The following is a 12,653-nucleotide window of genomic DNA, read 5'->3' as shown; positions in this document are numbered from 1 at the left end:
AATATGATTCAGTTACACTCTTAAATTCTCCACAGTTTTGTAAATCAAACAAACAAAAAACCCACCCACACACACTCACTATAGGATAGCATTTTAATTAAGGCATTTGTCTATGCTTTTGGGGTTGTTCTTTTAAATGAAAATTCTCCTATAAAAGACAACTTATATCTTATTATAAAAATTATATTATTTTGATATCCTGACTCTGATTTAAACAACTGGCCCTCCTCTCTAGAGGTACTTTTTTCATTTTCTGTACAGAGAAATAAGTATAGGCCCATGGCTTATCTCCCCCCCCCCCCCAAACTTGTCCATCTTGCTGCATTCCATGAAGGTGATGTTTTGGGTTTTTTAAAAAATATTTTATTTCTTTCCCCCTTGAATGTTGGCCCTCCGATGCTGCTTCAGAGTGTGATAAAGAAACTGGGTTCAGGGAGTACAACAGAAAAGTTTCAGTTTATCAGGACTGTTCCTGCCCTTGAATAAGGTGGACTTATCTCCCCTGTCTCCCAGGCGATCATTCTGGGTCTCTCAAAGAGTGGGATGTGATTCAAGAATGGACTCTCCACAAGATTGATGAATCTGCATTTCCCCTGAAAGCCTTAGCCTGGAACATCAGCAGAAAAGCCCTGAAAGCCCTGTTATAGAAGTGGTAGGGCTTGATGACCCTTTAATGCACTTAACTAGCAGTGTCCATGCTGTGTTCAACTGCGCCCTGACTAGGCAAGGTGGCTGAGCTCTGTAATCAGGAGCATGGCTGCTGCTATGGGTTCTAGAGACTTGGATGCAACCTTCTACCTGGCATGCTGCCCTTCTGGAGTTGCCCCCTTCATGGAGATGGGGAGCCACTTGTCTCTGCAGCCAGCTTTTCCACTCCTGCCTGCTTGCCTTGTTTGCTGCCTAGGATAGAAGGGAGTTTGAAGACAGCAAGCAAGGTGACCCTACTGGGATTGGGCTGCTGAGACAGTACCTACATCTTCCCTAGCAGAGTTGGTCTCTCCAAACCTGCCCAGCATCTTTCCTGCCTGGATGGCGAGGGGGCACTGTCCAGGCTTGGACTCTGAGGAGGATGCTGTCCACAGAGATGGTCAAGCTTCCCCACAAGACACTTGATAAGAGGGAGGTGGAGCTGGAGACATAGACCTTTCCTTTACCCTTTTGCTAATTAACACAATGATCAGCATGGTCCATTGAACCAACAAAGAAGTGCTTCTAAAAATCCCTTCCCAAGTTTAATCTTACCACACAATAGACTGAGTGGATAACAGTAGTAACAAAAAAAGATGCAGTACAGTTCTCTATTCAAGACTTAGCTGATTTGTGACAAATGGAGGTTGAGGAGAAAACGAGAGAAATTAAAAGAATATCTGTAATATTGATGAAACATTAATCATGACTGACATGAAAGGGAGATGACTGGTGTACACAAATAAAAAATTTTCTGTCCACAACTAGAAGTAAAAGTATGGGTCTCAATTTACTAAACCACATCATTACACAGAGGCATCACCACAAATACAGTCCCCTGCCATTTACAAGATGTTGGCCTTTTTGATGAAATAACAAATGAACAAACTTCTGGAATGACATTTTACTTGACGAAGGACTTTCACACTCAAGTTTCTATATCTGAAGAAATGTCGTAAGTACTCATCTTCTGTACCCTACTTACAGTGTCACAACTATGTTAACAATTGCAAGAGCTCCCTAGCTGGTAGGCCAACTTTTCCTTCAGCTTGATACCACCGTGAAGTCTAACTTGTGTTTATCTTCATAATACAGTCTGTTGTTCTGGAAAGACTTGTGATACCAAAAGACCAGCTTTATGACTTGAGTGTAGGATGAAATAAGATTAGGATGAACCTGGGGAAAGCACACTGTTTAACCTGTTGACCTCAGACGGGTACAGCTATGTAAACAGAGGGTTGCAGCACATGGCCCTCCTTCCCCTCAAGAACTTCCCACCCAACTACAAGTTTCACCCTGCCTAGGAGCAATAATTCAAATATATTCAGTGGTGAAGGAGTAAGGTACAAAATTAACTTCCAGCTAACCAATATATTAAAAACTGTCATGTATAACAACAGCATTTGAAAGGCAGGTGGATTTTTGTATGCTTAAATGTTCCCCTTAGCATGAGAGAACTATGATGTTTTAGTATGTTCATATATTCAAATGGAAAGACTACAGAAACCTGTTAGGAAAAATATCCATGCTGCAATGCAAGGTAATTTCCTAAAAATGCTGACTGCTCTATGCTTGTTTATAAAGTCTTACTTACAACCATAATAGTATAAACCAGTTGTAATCTGGCAGATGACTCTATTTCTTGCAAAACATCTTCTCAACAAGGGGAAGGGTCTAAATGTTAAAGGAAAATTTTCAACAGAATTTTCAAATAGAAGTGTGATCATTTTAAAACTACTATTACTACTGTAGCTGAAAGGGATAAGCAAACAACAAATGTTTCTCTATTTAATCTTGTTTATTTAGTTTGTACATGTGACAGCACTTTGGGTAAAGTCTACGTATAGTACCACATCAAAAACTAAATGGTTCTTAGTATGTCATCTTAATTAGAGTAGTTAAAACCAATTCTTATTTGGATAAGAGATTTTAGTAATATTGATTGCAGCCTACATGCAAGAGTTTAAGAACTGCTGATATAGTCAGTCTGATAGTCCATTTCCTCTGTTCTGAGGGGTCTTTCATACAAAAGGGAGGGGGGAAAAAACATTGAGCAGGAAGAAGTTACTGTAAAACCACAATAACTGGGAGGAGCAATCTGAATCTACTTTTAAACTCATTTTAAAAAATTGAGCAGATGTCAAGCTAATGTTCTCTCTCAATATTAAAACTAATTACCAGTTTTAAAGGTAACCATGATTGTAACTCAGAACAGTGTGCTTGCAGGTCAAAGATATTGACATGAAACCTCAATTGAAGTTGAATAACTTGTTTTTAGTTAGATGCACCTTATAAAATAAATAGCAGAAATTGAAAAAGACTTATTATTGAGCACAACTGCCTACAAATATAGGTTATAATCTCAAAAAAGGCATCATCTTTGAAAAATGCATCATAAATTTTGTCAATGATTCGTCAATAAATGGTCTTGTGACATAATATCTAAGAGTGTCTGAGAATCTTGGGGGAAGAAATTCCTTGAAGCAAGTCATTATATTGCAAATGTAAGGGGCTTACTTGGGGTTTGTTTATTGTTGAGACTACAGTCTAATGTGAAAGCCCAAAGTCCTTCTAAAATGACACGGAAAAATATATTATTTATTGTTCCAAGTAATCCTGTATTAAAAACAGAAAAACGAGATTCAAAACAATGCATCAGCCTTAGGGCCTTTTTCAGGCTGTGGAAAAAACAACTGATTATGTTCCACGCTGTGTTCTAATTTCTATCTTATTTTGAAGAAAAATACCAACATGCTAGTTACATCGTCTTATATTTCTAAAGCATGTAGACGTTTTCATCTGAAATCTTTTGTTCATTTTGCATCACATTGCAAAATAGTGTAATTGATTTTACTTTCCAAATCACACCTCAAAGCTCCATGCAAAGCATATATACACACAAAAACAAAACCACTCTGTGCGGACGGCAGACCCTACAGCATCTGCACTTCAGTAACTTTTACAGGGCAACAGCATCTTTATTTGGCCTTGTTACCTAATAAACTTGTGAGAGCCAAATTCAATCCGTATATACAACCCCTGTTAAAGTCAACAGGAGTTGCATGGGTACGCTGGAGGACAGGAATGGGCTCTCATGGTCACATTATGCGGTTGGATTTGAGTGCAAGCTCCTAGTGAAGTCACCAGGAACCATGCTCATGCTTCCAAAAATGGAATTTAACTTTACTCATACCCTAACAATGCTATGTAAATGACAGTGTATGTCTACACAGCAACAGGACACCTGTGACTGGCCCGACCCCTATAAGCCAGCATTGGTTGGCATGGGACAGCCACAGGTTTCTAGTTGCTGTGTAGACATACCCTTAGAATCTGATCCAATTGAAGTCAATGGAAAGACTCCAGTGGGAATTGGATCAGGTCCTTAATACACAGCACCACACAATTATATGGCAACACTTTTAAAAGTTGAAATAGTTGGTTAGAAGTAAAATCTAAATCAACATCCCTTAGAATGAGCCCACAAAGCTAACAAATTATCAGCAAATCTGAACATAGAAGATTAAATTAAGCCAATTAAAATTGTAGCACTTCATGCTTCTAGATGTTAAATTTAGAACTAGAAAACTTGTATCTTTTAATGTTATTTTTAATTCTTTAGAATTAAAAATTTGTATGCTATAGAAATTTAAACGGGAATAATGAGAGGCGATCAAACTACATAATTGGACAATATTATATTCAGCATGTTTTTTAGTACTGCCAAGGCAAGAATGTGGCATTCCAAATTTAACATGTTCTTTTGAGGCTGTGGTGATGGGAACACTTTGCTTCAATACAGCCTGTGTTCAGACTCAAACGGACACTGGCTGCAGCATTTGGCATCCTAATAAAGCATCTACAAACAGCAAGGGCTGTTTCCCCATTTGTGAGGTTGATGTGGGGGAGGGACAAAAGCAGCAGAAGCAAGCTGGAATTGCTGTGACAGGAAATATACAGAGCCACCTACCAGGTGTTTGACTTTTATTGTGCCCTCCCTATGTAAAAAAGATTTTAATTACCATGGGGGCATGACCTTTGTCCCTGTTGTCATTCCACTTTAACAGCTATTGTGTTCCTTAAGATAATACAGGACATCTGTACAATTGCCCCACTACTCAGCACCATTGAACTTCAATGTGTCAATGTAAGCAGGATCTTGAGGTGTGGGTAAGCAAACAATTTGTCACTGGTTTATGTAAATTAAATGTAACTGAAACTAACTGTGAGAAACAATTCAGTATTCTTTGCTCTTTCTGTTAATTAATTGGTTGGCAGTTCAAGATACTTGGAGTCTTAAAATAAATAAGTTAAGCTTTCTTAAAGCACTCAACACCTGAAAATCTGGATAAACATTTCATGTGGGAAACATACAGGAGGAGCAGGTGAACTATTAATAAAGAAAAGTATTGGCTTGATGCAAATAACTCTACCTGTATTGCAGTATAAGGAAGGTTGAACTTATACTTAGGTCACTAAACTGGGAGTCAGGAAATCTGGGTTCTATATTATTGCTCCTGCCAGAGATCTCCTGTTTGACCTTGGACTAATCACTTAACTTCTCGATCCCTAATAATACCTCCCTGATGTTGTCAGGATAAATTAGTGGTTTTATTGTGTTCAGATACAATGGTGATATATACCAAAGAAATCTATATAAATAAAGAAAACACAAATAATATTTTGGGTACGCAAATTGCTTTTAGTTTTGAGGGAACACAGCTACACACTATGGCCTAAAATGTATTCTACTTTCAGGCTTTCTATACCTAGTTAGTTCAGCAATTACAGAAAAATCAGACATCAACACCAAGATGATGTATATACAATGTTTACAAATTACATTTGACCCCTTTGCTTTCCAAAACTGGTATAGTGTTCCAATAGCAACAAGATGGTACCTTATTTCCAGGAAAGAGATAACATTGAACTACACTGGGTGAAAGGAGTTTTCTCACTTGAAAGTTACCAGAATTTGTAAAATAACCTTTTACCATTTTCAGCAGTGATACAGTGGCACACTGACGGTAATGACAACTGACCCATTAACTATGGTGTTAGCTACCTTGCTAAAGTGTTAGGAACTTGCCTAGACAGAGTGTATCACTCATTCAGTTAATCAGAAAATAATTCCTACTTTGGCTATGTCTACACTGCAATATAAGCCCAGGGTTAATGGAACTCAAGTCAGCTGACCCTTATTAAGGAATCCTGGGGCTTGAGTATCTACATTGTATTTTAACCCTATGTTAAGACTTTTCTAATCTATGCCAAACCTAGGACTCTGGTGTCCACTCTTCAGTGCACAAACCTGAGTCAAAGTAACCATATCCCAGAGTCCATAGCACCCCCTACCCTTGAAATGTGGCTGCTCTAGCACTAGGACCATGGTGCACTGTGGAAAAATTTTGCTGCCCACCCTGCACATTACTAGGAAGCAGCTCATTTTGCAAAATGCTTGATTGGTTTGCTCTCCATTGGAAACCCAGGAGGCTCTCTACCTATATTAGCAAATACTTACGGTCACGGATACAAATCTCAGTGGAACTAAGCCTCATTGTAGCTACACTGTTATAGCTACACTATTTTCTATTAGTGTGAATGTTACACATACACATACTAACAATCTGTAACAGTGATCGTGCAAACAAAGATATGCTGGGACAGTGGGGCCTGTTGTCATTAAAATATCATAGCATCTGCTGGAACAGTAATGCCCAGTATGGTTAAGCAGCTCTCTCAGCAGATACAGAGCCGAGAAGACAGTAGTATCTGTGTTACATAAACTTTCCCATCAATGCCTGTTTTAGCTCCTAAAGTCTCACAGCATCTTCTGGGACAGTAGTGTCCATGGTACAATAATTCTCCCAGCAGACACAGATCTGTGAAGACAGTAGTGTCTGTTATATTAAACTTCCCAGCATCTGTTAGTACTGTAGTATTGTAACCATACTAAATAAAGTGTCATACTGTCTGCATTGTCTATCCTATACTAATATTGTGAAACTATCTTGTGAACTGATAGCCTATAGAAGTATAAATTAAACAAAAATTGGTTACTAATAATTTCAGCTTCACAGTAAAGTCTTGTATTAGAAAAGAAAATTTAGAAGAGTAGTACTCCAGAACACTGTTCCTAGAGGCTAAAGAATATAAAGAGGGAGTTTTAAAGAGATACTGACTTGTGTCAATAAATAGGAAGAATCTAAAAATATAATTGTTTCCTACTTTTTTCTGTTTGTGTACTTTTTGTATGTTTCTCAGCACAGATAATGAAAACAGACTAGTCACTTCCTTTGCACAGAAGTTACTTGGCAAAATAGAATAAAGTTCTAGGAATATAAATTAGGTTTGTATTTGTGGACCCAATCCTGCACTTCCTTCTCAAATAACTCAACTTGACTTTTGTCCAAGTAATAAGTTTATATTAGCCAAGAAGACAGGCTCCTTACAAGGTGTGACTATATAGTTTTAATGCCCCAGGGTGTCAATTGCCTCATAATAATCACAGCCTATTAATATCTCTTCCTATTGTAAGAGACCTTTAGTGACAGAGGAAATGGTTTTATGCTTACAGATATCAACGCTGAGAGTTTAGGTATTGTTAACCTTTGGAGTTTGAGGTGGCAAATCGCTGATGGTATGGTAGAATATTATCTGCGATATATTAGTGTACATTGCTGAAGCAAACAACTCCTAAAAAAACTCATGACATTTGCAAACTTAGGTGGTAAGTGTGTGGCTTAACAGATTGCCTCTAAATATGGTATCTATTTAGACACACACACAAAAAAAAGTGTTACAAATTACAGTATTCTTGATGTATAATTTGGGTCTCCAGAGAAATATTCTGTATTGTGACTGATAAGAGAAGTGTCTTTCAGGAAACTGTGTTCAGATAATTGTCTACTGTTAAATTTTGCTTAATACAGGCACTTTTAAAATCTGAGGTATCTGGCAAAATTCAGAAGAGAAATAATTTCAGTGAAAGTATATTGATATGTAATTACTGTGCCCAATCAGCAATAATTTTGCACACAGAACTCCCCTTGAAGTCAATGGAAAATTTCAGTCAGTGGGGATTGATTACAGGGTGAGTCCTAAAATGGAGCATAAGTAATTTTATATAAATTATTGCTTTTTCAGGAGAACAAAATGACAGGAGATGCTGATAGAGAATACAGTGTGTGCATAAATCCAAACTGGCAATGCAGATTGTAATTTCAAAGTCTTGTAATGAGGGCCACAGTAGAATTACATTGTTGAATCTAAACACCTTGGTTGAAATTCCGTTCTCAGTATTGCTGGTGGAAACAAGGAATAACTCCATTGTAGACAATTGTTATCAGTGCAACCGAAACCAGCATTTGGCCCTTAATTGTGAGAACTAGCTTGTTTGTAAGGTTAAAAAAAGTTAATCAGAAGGAGGTTTTATGGCCTGGAAAGGGACATTCGCAACAGTTAACTCCTCAACCAAAGCTCAAAAAACAGGAGTTTCTTTAAAAAGCCTGTGAAAACTCAAGTTGCGTACAGACTAACTAACATTTTTATTTTGAAATGTTACTGAGCGTCACACTCCTGTTTTCTGGTCATACTTTTTCTCTCACATTCATTTTGTGCCCTAACTACTGTCCTCTCTGCTCTGTGAGCTCATTTGAAAGATTGGTTTTCTTAGTTGGCTACTACATAAAGAGTATCACTATCCAGAGACCCATCATGCTCACTAGATGCCCACCAGAGCATGAAAGTCTGGAAGTCTTGGTTGTTCCTTCATTCTGCAATTCTTGGGCCAACAGCATAAAACTTACTGAATACAGTTGGGAAAAGCCCCATCTCTGTTAAAATTTTAGGGTTTCCAAATGCCACCGCTTACTAAGCCTACTTTGTATGGAACATTTTTTTAATATCCTTGGGAAGAACACAGAAACATCTCCATATATTTTTTAGGTATCAAGGGTCCCTACTAAGAAGTCTTCCCCAACAGCACTAAGGACCCTATACCATGCCCACTGTAACCAATGGAAAGACTCCCATTGACTTTAATGGGCAATGGATCAGGCTCTAGATGAGCTTTTATTTAACTTACATATCTAAACCCTATCCTAATTTTATAAAGGTAAATGAATTTATTCCTACAAAAGATACATTAAAATAATCTCTCAAATAACAGCACCTCTAAACACCATAACTACACTCTAATGCCTAATACCTAACTCCAATACAGAACTACCACCTTCTGTAAATATAAGATCCAAAGAGGGAGAATGAAAACACATTATACTTTCTATCACTGCAATGTATCATTCTTTAATTTAACCCAAATATGAGGACTATATTTTAATTTAAATGGCGACTGTTAATGCTACTGTAGGCCCCAATCCTGCACATTTTAAACACTTGGTTAACTTTACAGCAGTAGTAGTCCCACTGAGATATCATTACAATATTAACATTTCAGATGTATAAACATCTATTTATAGGGTTATAAGCTGATAGGAAGCTTTCATTCAAACAAAACTTGATGGACATTTTTAGAATAGAATTTTCTTTCCAATATCAAAAACAAACTGTTCACTGGTTCTTGAGTCCTGAATATAAAAAAAGTTGACTGGTTTGAGAAGTTTGGGTTGTTTTATTTGATTTTATAAAGGTCAAAGCACTAAAGACGGTTTTGTTTGCAAAAGAAGTTGAAAAGCAACTAGTCCATAGTATGATCTAATCACTTGGTTTTTGAAGAAAACAAAAAAAAAAGTTACCAATATTCTACATTTCAATCAGTTTTTCCTGTGCTGTAACTACATTTCATAAGGATTTTTAAGTTTTATTTTACTCTGCAAAAAGTGCATTTTAGGTATGCATTCATCCAATGAATATAAATCATAAAGATTTATAGCCAGACATGCTCCCACTGAAGCCAATGGCATTGGCAAGAGTCCCATGAGCATCAATAGGAGCAAGAAGCGGACTTTACGAAGCCACTGTGGTCTAGAATGTACAAACATTTTAAAAAGTTAAGAACTTTAAAAAGTTCTTACAAACCATTGCTCAAATATGCACGTAGCATGGCTCCAAAGGGTCCCATTATAACTCTTGGGTAACAAATGTACATTTTAAAAAGATACATAAATCTGTTCCCCACATTAAATAGGCATTTATAAGAGAAACAAAGCAGCCTATAGTATCACTCATACACTTACATTATTCCCCCCCCCCCCGTTAAAGAAACACTTTTTAAAAAAGGTAAAAATGATTTGGCAGAAGGAAGTGAACAGTCTGTAAAAGAAATTAATAAATCATGTTAGAAATGAAAAAGACCTATTAGATTACCTTGCCAATGCACGATTGTTCTCTACAGTTGCATTTTCTAGTACTCTGTCCAGTCTAGTTTTGGACATCTTATGTGAAATACTCAGGCTGTCGTGGTACACGTCAGTAACAAGCCACATTCCATCATTCCCATCCTTACTCTGCAGAATACAAAGTTGTATTGATTTGTGTCATTGTCAACGTACCCACTTAGTTGCATAAGGAAGCACTGGAGCTGAAGGTAGTTCCTCCTCCAAAGGCAGCAGGGAAGTCTCCTTTGCAGCCTCAGGACTCTTTGACATTTGGGCTTTGCAGCTCTTTATGGCCAAAGACACAGACACTCCCACTTCTGGGGTGGTAGCTGAAGAAGCAGCTAGAAAGTTTGCCCACACCTTTATCTTCTCCTGCAATTCTCTTCTCTCACAGCCTCTTACGCCTCTCCTCTCCTTCCTGGCAGCAGAGACTGGCCTTAAGGACAATGGGGAGGGCGATACTTCTAGTAAGGTTTCCTTGAAATGATTGCCAGATCCGTATGCACTGTTACCTCAGCAATGCTACAGCTGGAGAAGCTCTCCTGATTGAGGGCGGCTCCAGGCAGAAGGGAGGGCGGGGGGAAACTCGAGGCAGCTTTCTCTGCGTGCTGCTGTGTTTACAGTCAGTTTCATGCTCTTTGCTCCCCCCCGAGCCTGGATCTTGCCTGACATCATTCATTCTCTTACACACGCCCGCCCCCTCCATTTCCAAACAGTGACTCACTCCGGTGCTGCTGCTATTCAAAGGCAAGGCTAGAAAAACCGGTAACACCGGTAAAGACCCCCCCCCGTCCCGCCCCCCGGATACTAAAGGTGGAGAGAGAGCTTGGCGCTGAAATAAGGAATGAGTTTGCTCAGTGCCTGCCTGCTTACTTGCTACAAGCACTTGAGGTATAGAGCTGTCAGGCAGGGACAATGTGAATGAGCGAGTTTGCATTTGTCTGACTAAAAACACACAGCAAAACTCTTCCGAACGTGTATAAGCTGCCTTAAAATTAATACCCAAACAAATGAGCCCTCCTTCTCAGTGTGTGAGCTTTTGGCAGACCTCCTTGCTTTCTCCCTATGCTGAAGTCCACTCCCTAACCCAACCCTCTATGCCCACCCCCTCTCCTGGTTAAAACACATTTCTTCCAGGAGACAACTAAACCCTCCCCCTCAACATCATATTCAACTGGCTGACAAGAATTTATTTTTTTATATATATATAAAAATATATAAAAGGGAGGGAGATATATATATCTCCAAACCACTGAATATCCAAGACCACAGAACCATAACAAGATGTGTGTTAAAAGCAACAGAGGGTACTGTGGCACTTTTAAGACTAACAGAAGAATTGGGAGCATAAGCTTTCGTGGGTAAGAACCTCACTTAAGATGTGTGTTAAACTTCATTGCTCAGTCACATTGGCCCTGATCCTGCAGAGGTGCTTAACTTTATGCATGTGAATAGTTCCACTGACCTCCAAGAGACTGCTCATGTGTGCAAAGTTAAGCTCATGTCTGTTTGAAAAACTGAAGCCACAGACTCTTTGGGGCAGGCACCTGAGGGTAAAATTTCAAAAGTGCTAAAGTGACTAGGGAACCTAAATCCCATTTTCAAAAGGGAGTCCGAGACTCACTTAAAGGCACTTTTTAAAGTTTTACCTGGGGCAGCTTTAACTTGGGTCCATGTTGTGGGTGCAACTGCACCCACAGAAATCAGGCATGGATTAACAATGTGCACTTGTAGCTCAGGTTTGGCCCATGTCTTCTTACTATTTGTGGTCTTATCTACTATAGCATTTTTCTTAAAATATCCTGTGATTGCACTAGCAGTGGTAGCAACAGAGGAAATGCTAGTATAAACAGGTTGCTGGTGGCCATCAAAGTTGTAAGTACTGCATCTTCTAGAGAGTCAGAGCTAGTATGGGCAGCACCAGATGAGAATGCTTTATGCAAAGGCAACTACTAATGCTCCTCTTTGTGCTATCACTGATAGATATGCACAAGTATTAGTTAGTATTAGGGAAATACGTCTATATTTCCATCTGTAAAGTGCAAAATGGTCTTTTGGTGCTGTAAAAATGATTATTATTTTTACAGCATCCAAAAGTTTGCTAGTTGCTTTATAGGAAAAGAACAATAAAAACACATGAGATTCCTGCCCTGAAGGACTTAAAGCCTAAAGTCCTGATCCTACTTATGCACAAATGTACAGGACTGGATCTTAGCTGAAGATGCGATATAATGAGAGGGTAACAAACAACAGGTAGAGGAATGTGTGAGGAAAATAAGGGTTACAGGAGTAAGAGTTTCTTACAGTGATGTGGGCATAGAAGTACATTTAGCTTAACAAATCTGTCAAATTTTTCTTTTTAAAACTCATTTGTCTCTGATTCCTTTACATAATAAAATGTAACAAGGTGAACAGTTAATAGCCGTTCCTCCAAAATATTTATTTTCAACCATTTTTTTTTAAAATGTTACATTTACTTTGGTTACAGGTAATACCTTAGACTACTATAGCTGAAAGAGATCATCTGAGAAAAAAATGTATGTCTACTGTTTTCATTTGTTTACTTTGTCCATGACAGCACTATGTTTATACCAAATTAGTGCTGAGCCATGTGGGTGGACACTTGTG

The 12,653-nt window shown here is 38.4% G+C and overlaps 1 protein-coding gene across 2 annotated transcripts in view; it reads right to left on the bottom strand.

The window, feature by feature from the left end:
* SGMS2 (sphingomyelin synthase 2) overlaps window positions 1-10,582 on the bottom strand; it is a 55,794-nt gene extending 45,212 nt beyond the window's left edge. The window contains exon 1 of one of the 2 annotated variants that reach the window (XM_026659885.1): window positions 10,200-10,582. The gene's annotated coding sequence lies outside the window, so the exon portion shown is untranslated. Of the gene's footprint in view, window positions 1-10,014; window positions 10,078-10,199 lie in introns of those variants that run through there. The other variant, XM_026659886.1, reaches the window with a different exon arrangement.
* Between the last annotated feature and the right edge of the window lie 2,071 nt (window positions 10,583-12,653).

Source organism: Terrapene carolina, unplaced genomic scaffold (assembly GCF_002925995.2).
Source record: "Terrapene carolina triunguis isolate 2854851 unplaced genomic scaffold, T_m_triunguis-2.0 Scaffold706, whole genome shotgun sequence".
NCBI classification, from domain to species: Eukaryota; Metazoa; Chordata; order Testudines; family Emydidae; genus Terrapene; species Terrapene triunguis.
This window is presented reverse-complemented; position numbering and strand designations above follow the sequence as displayed.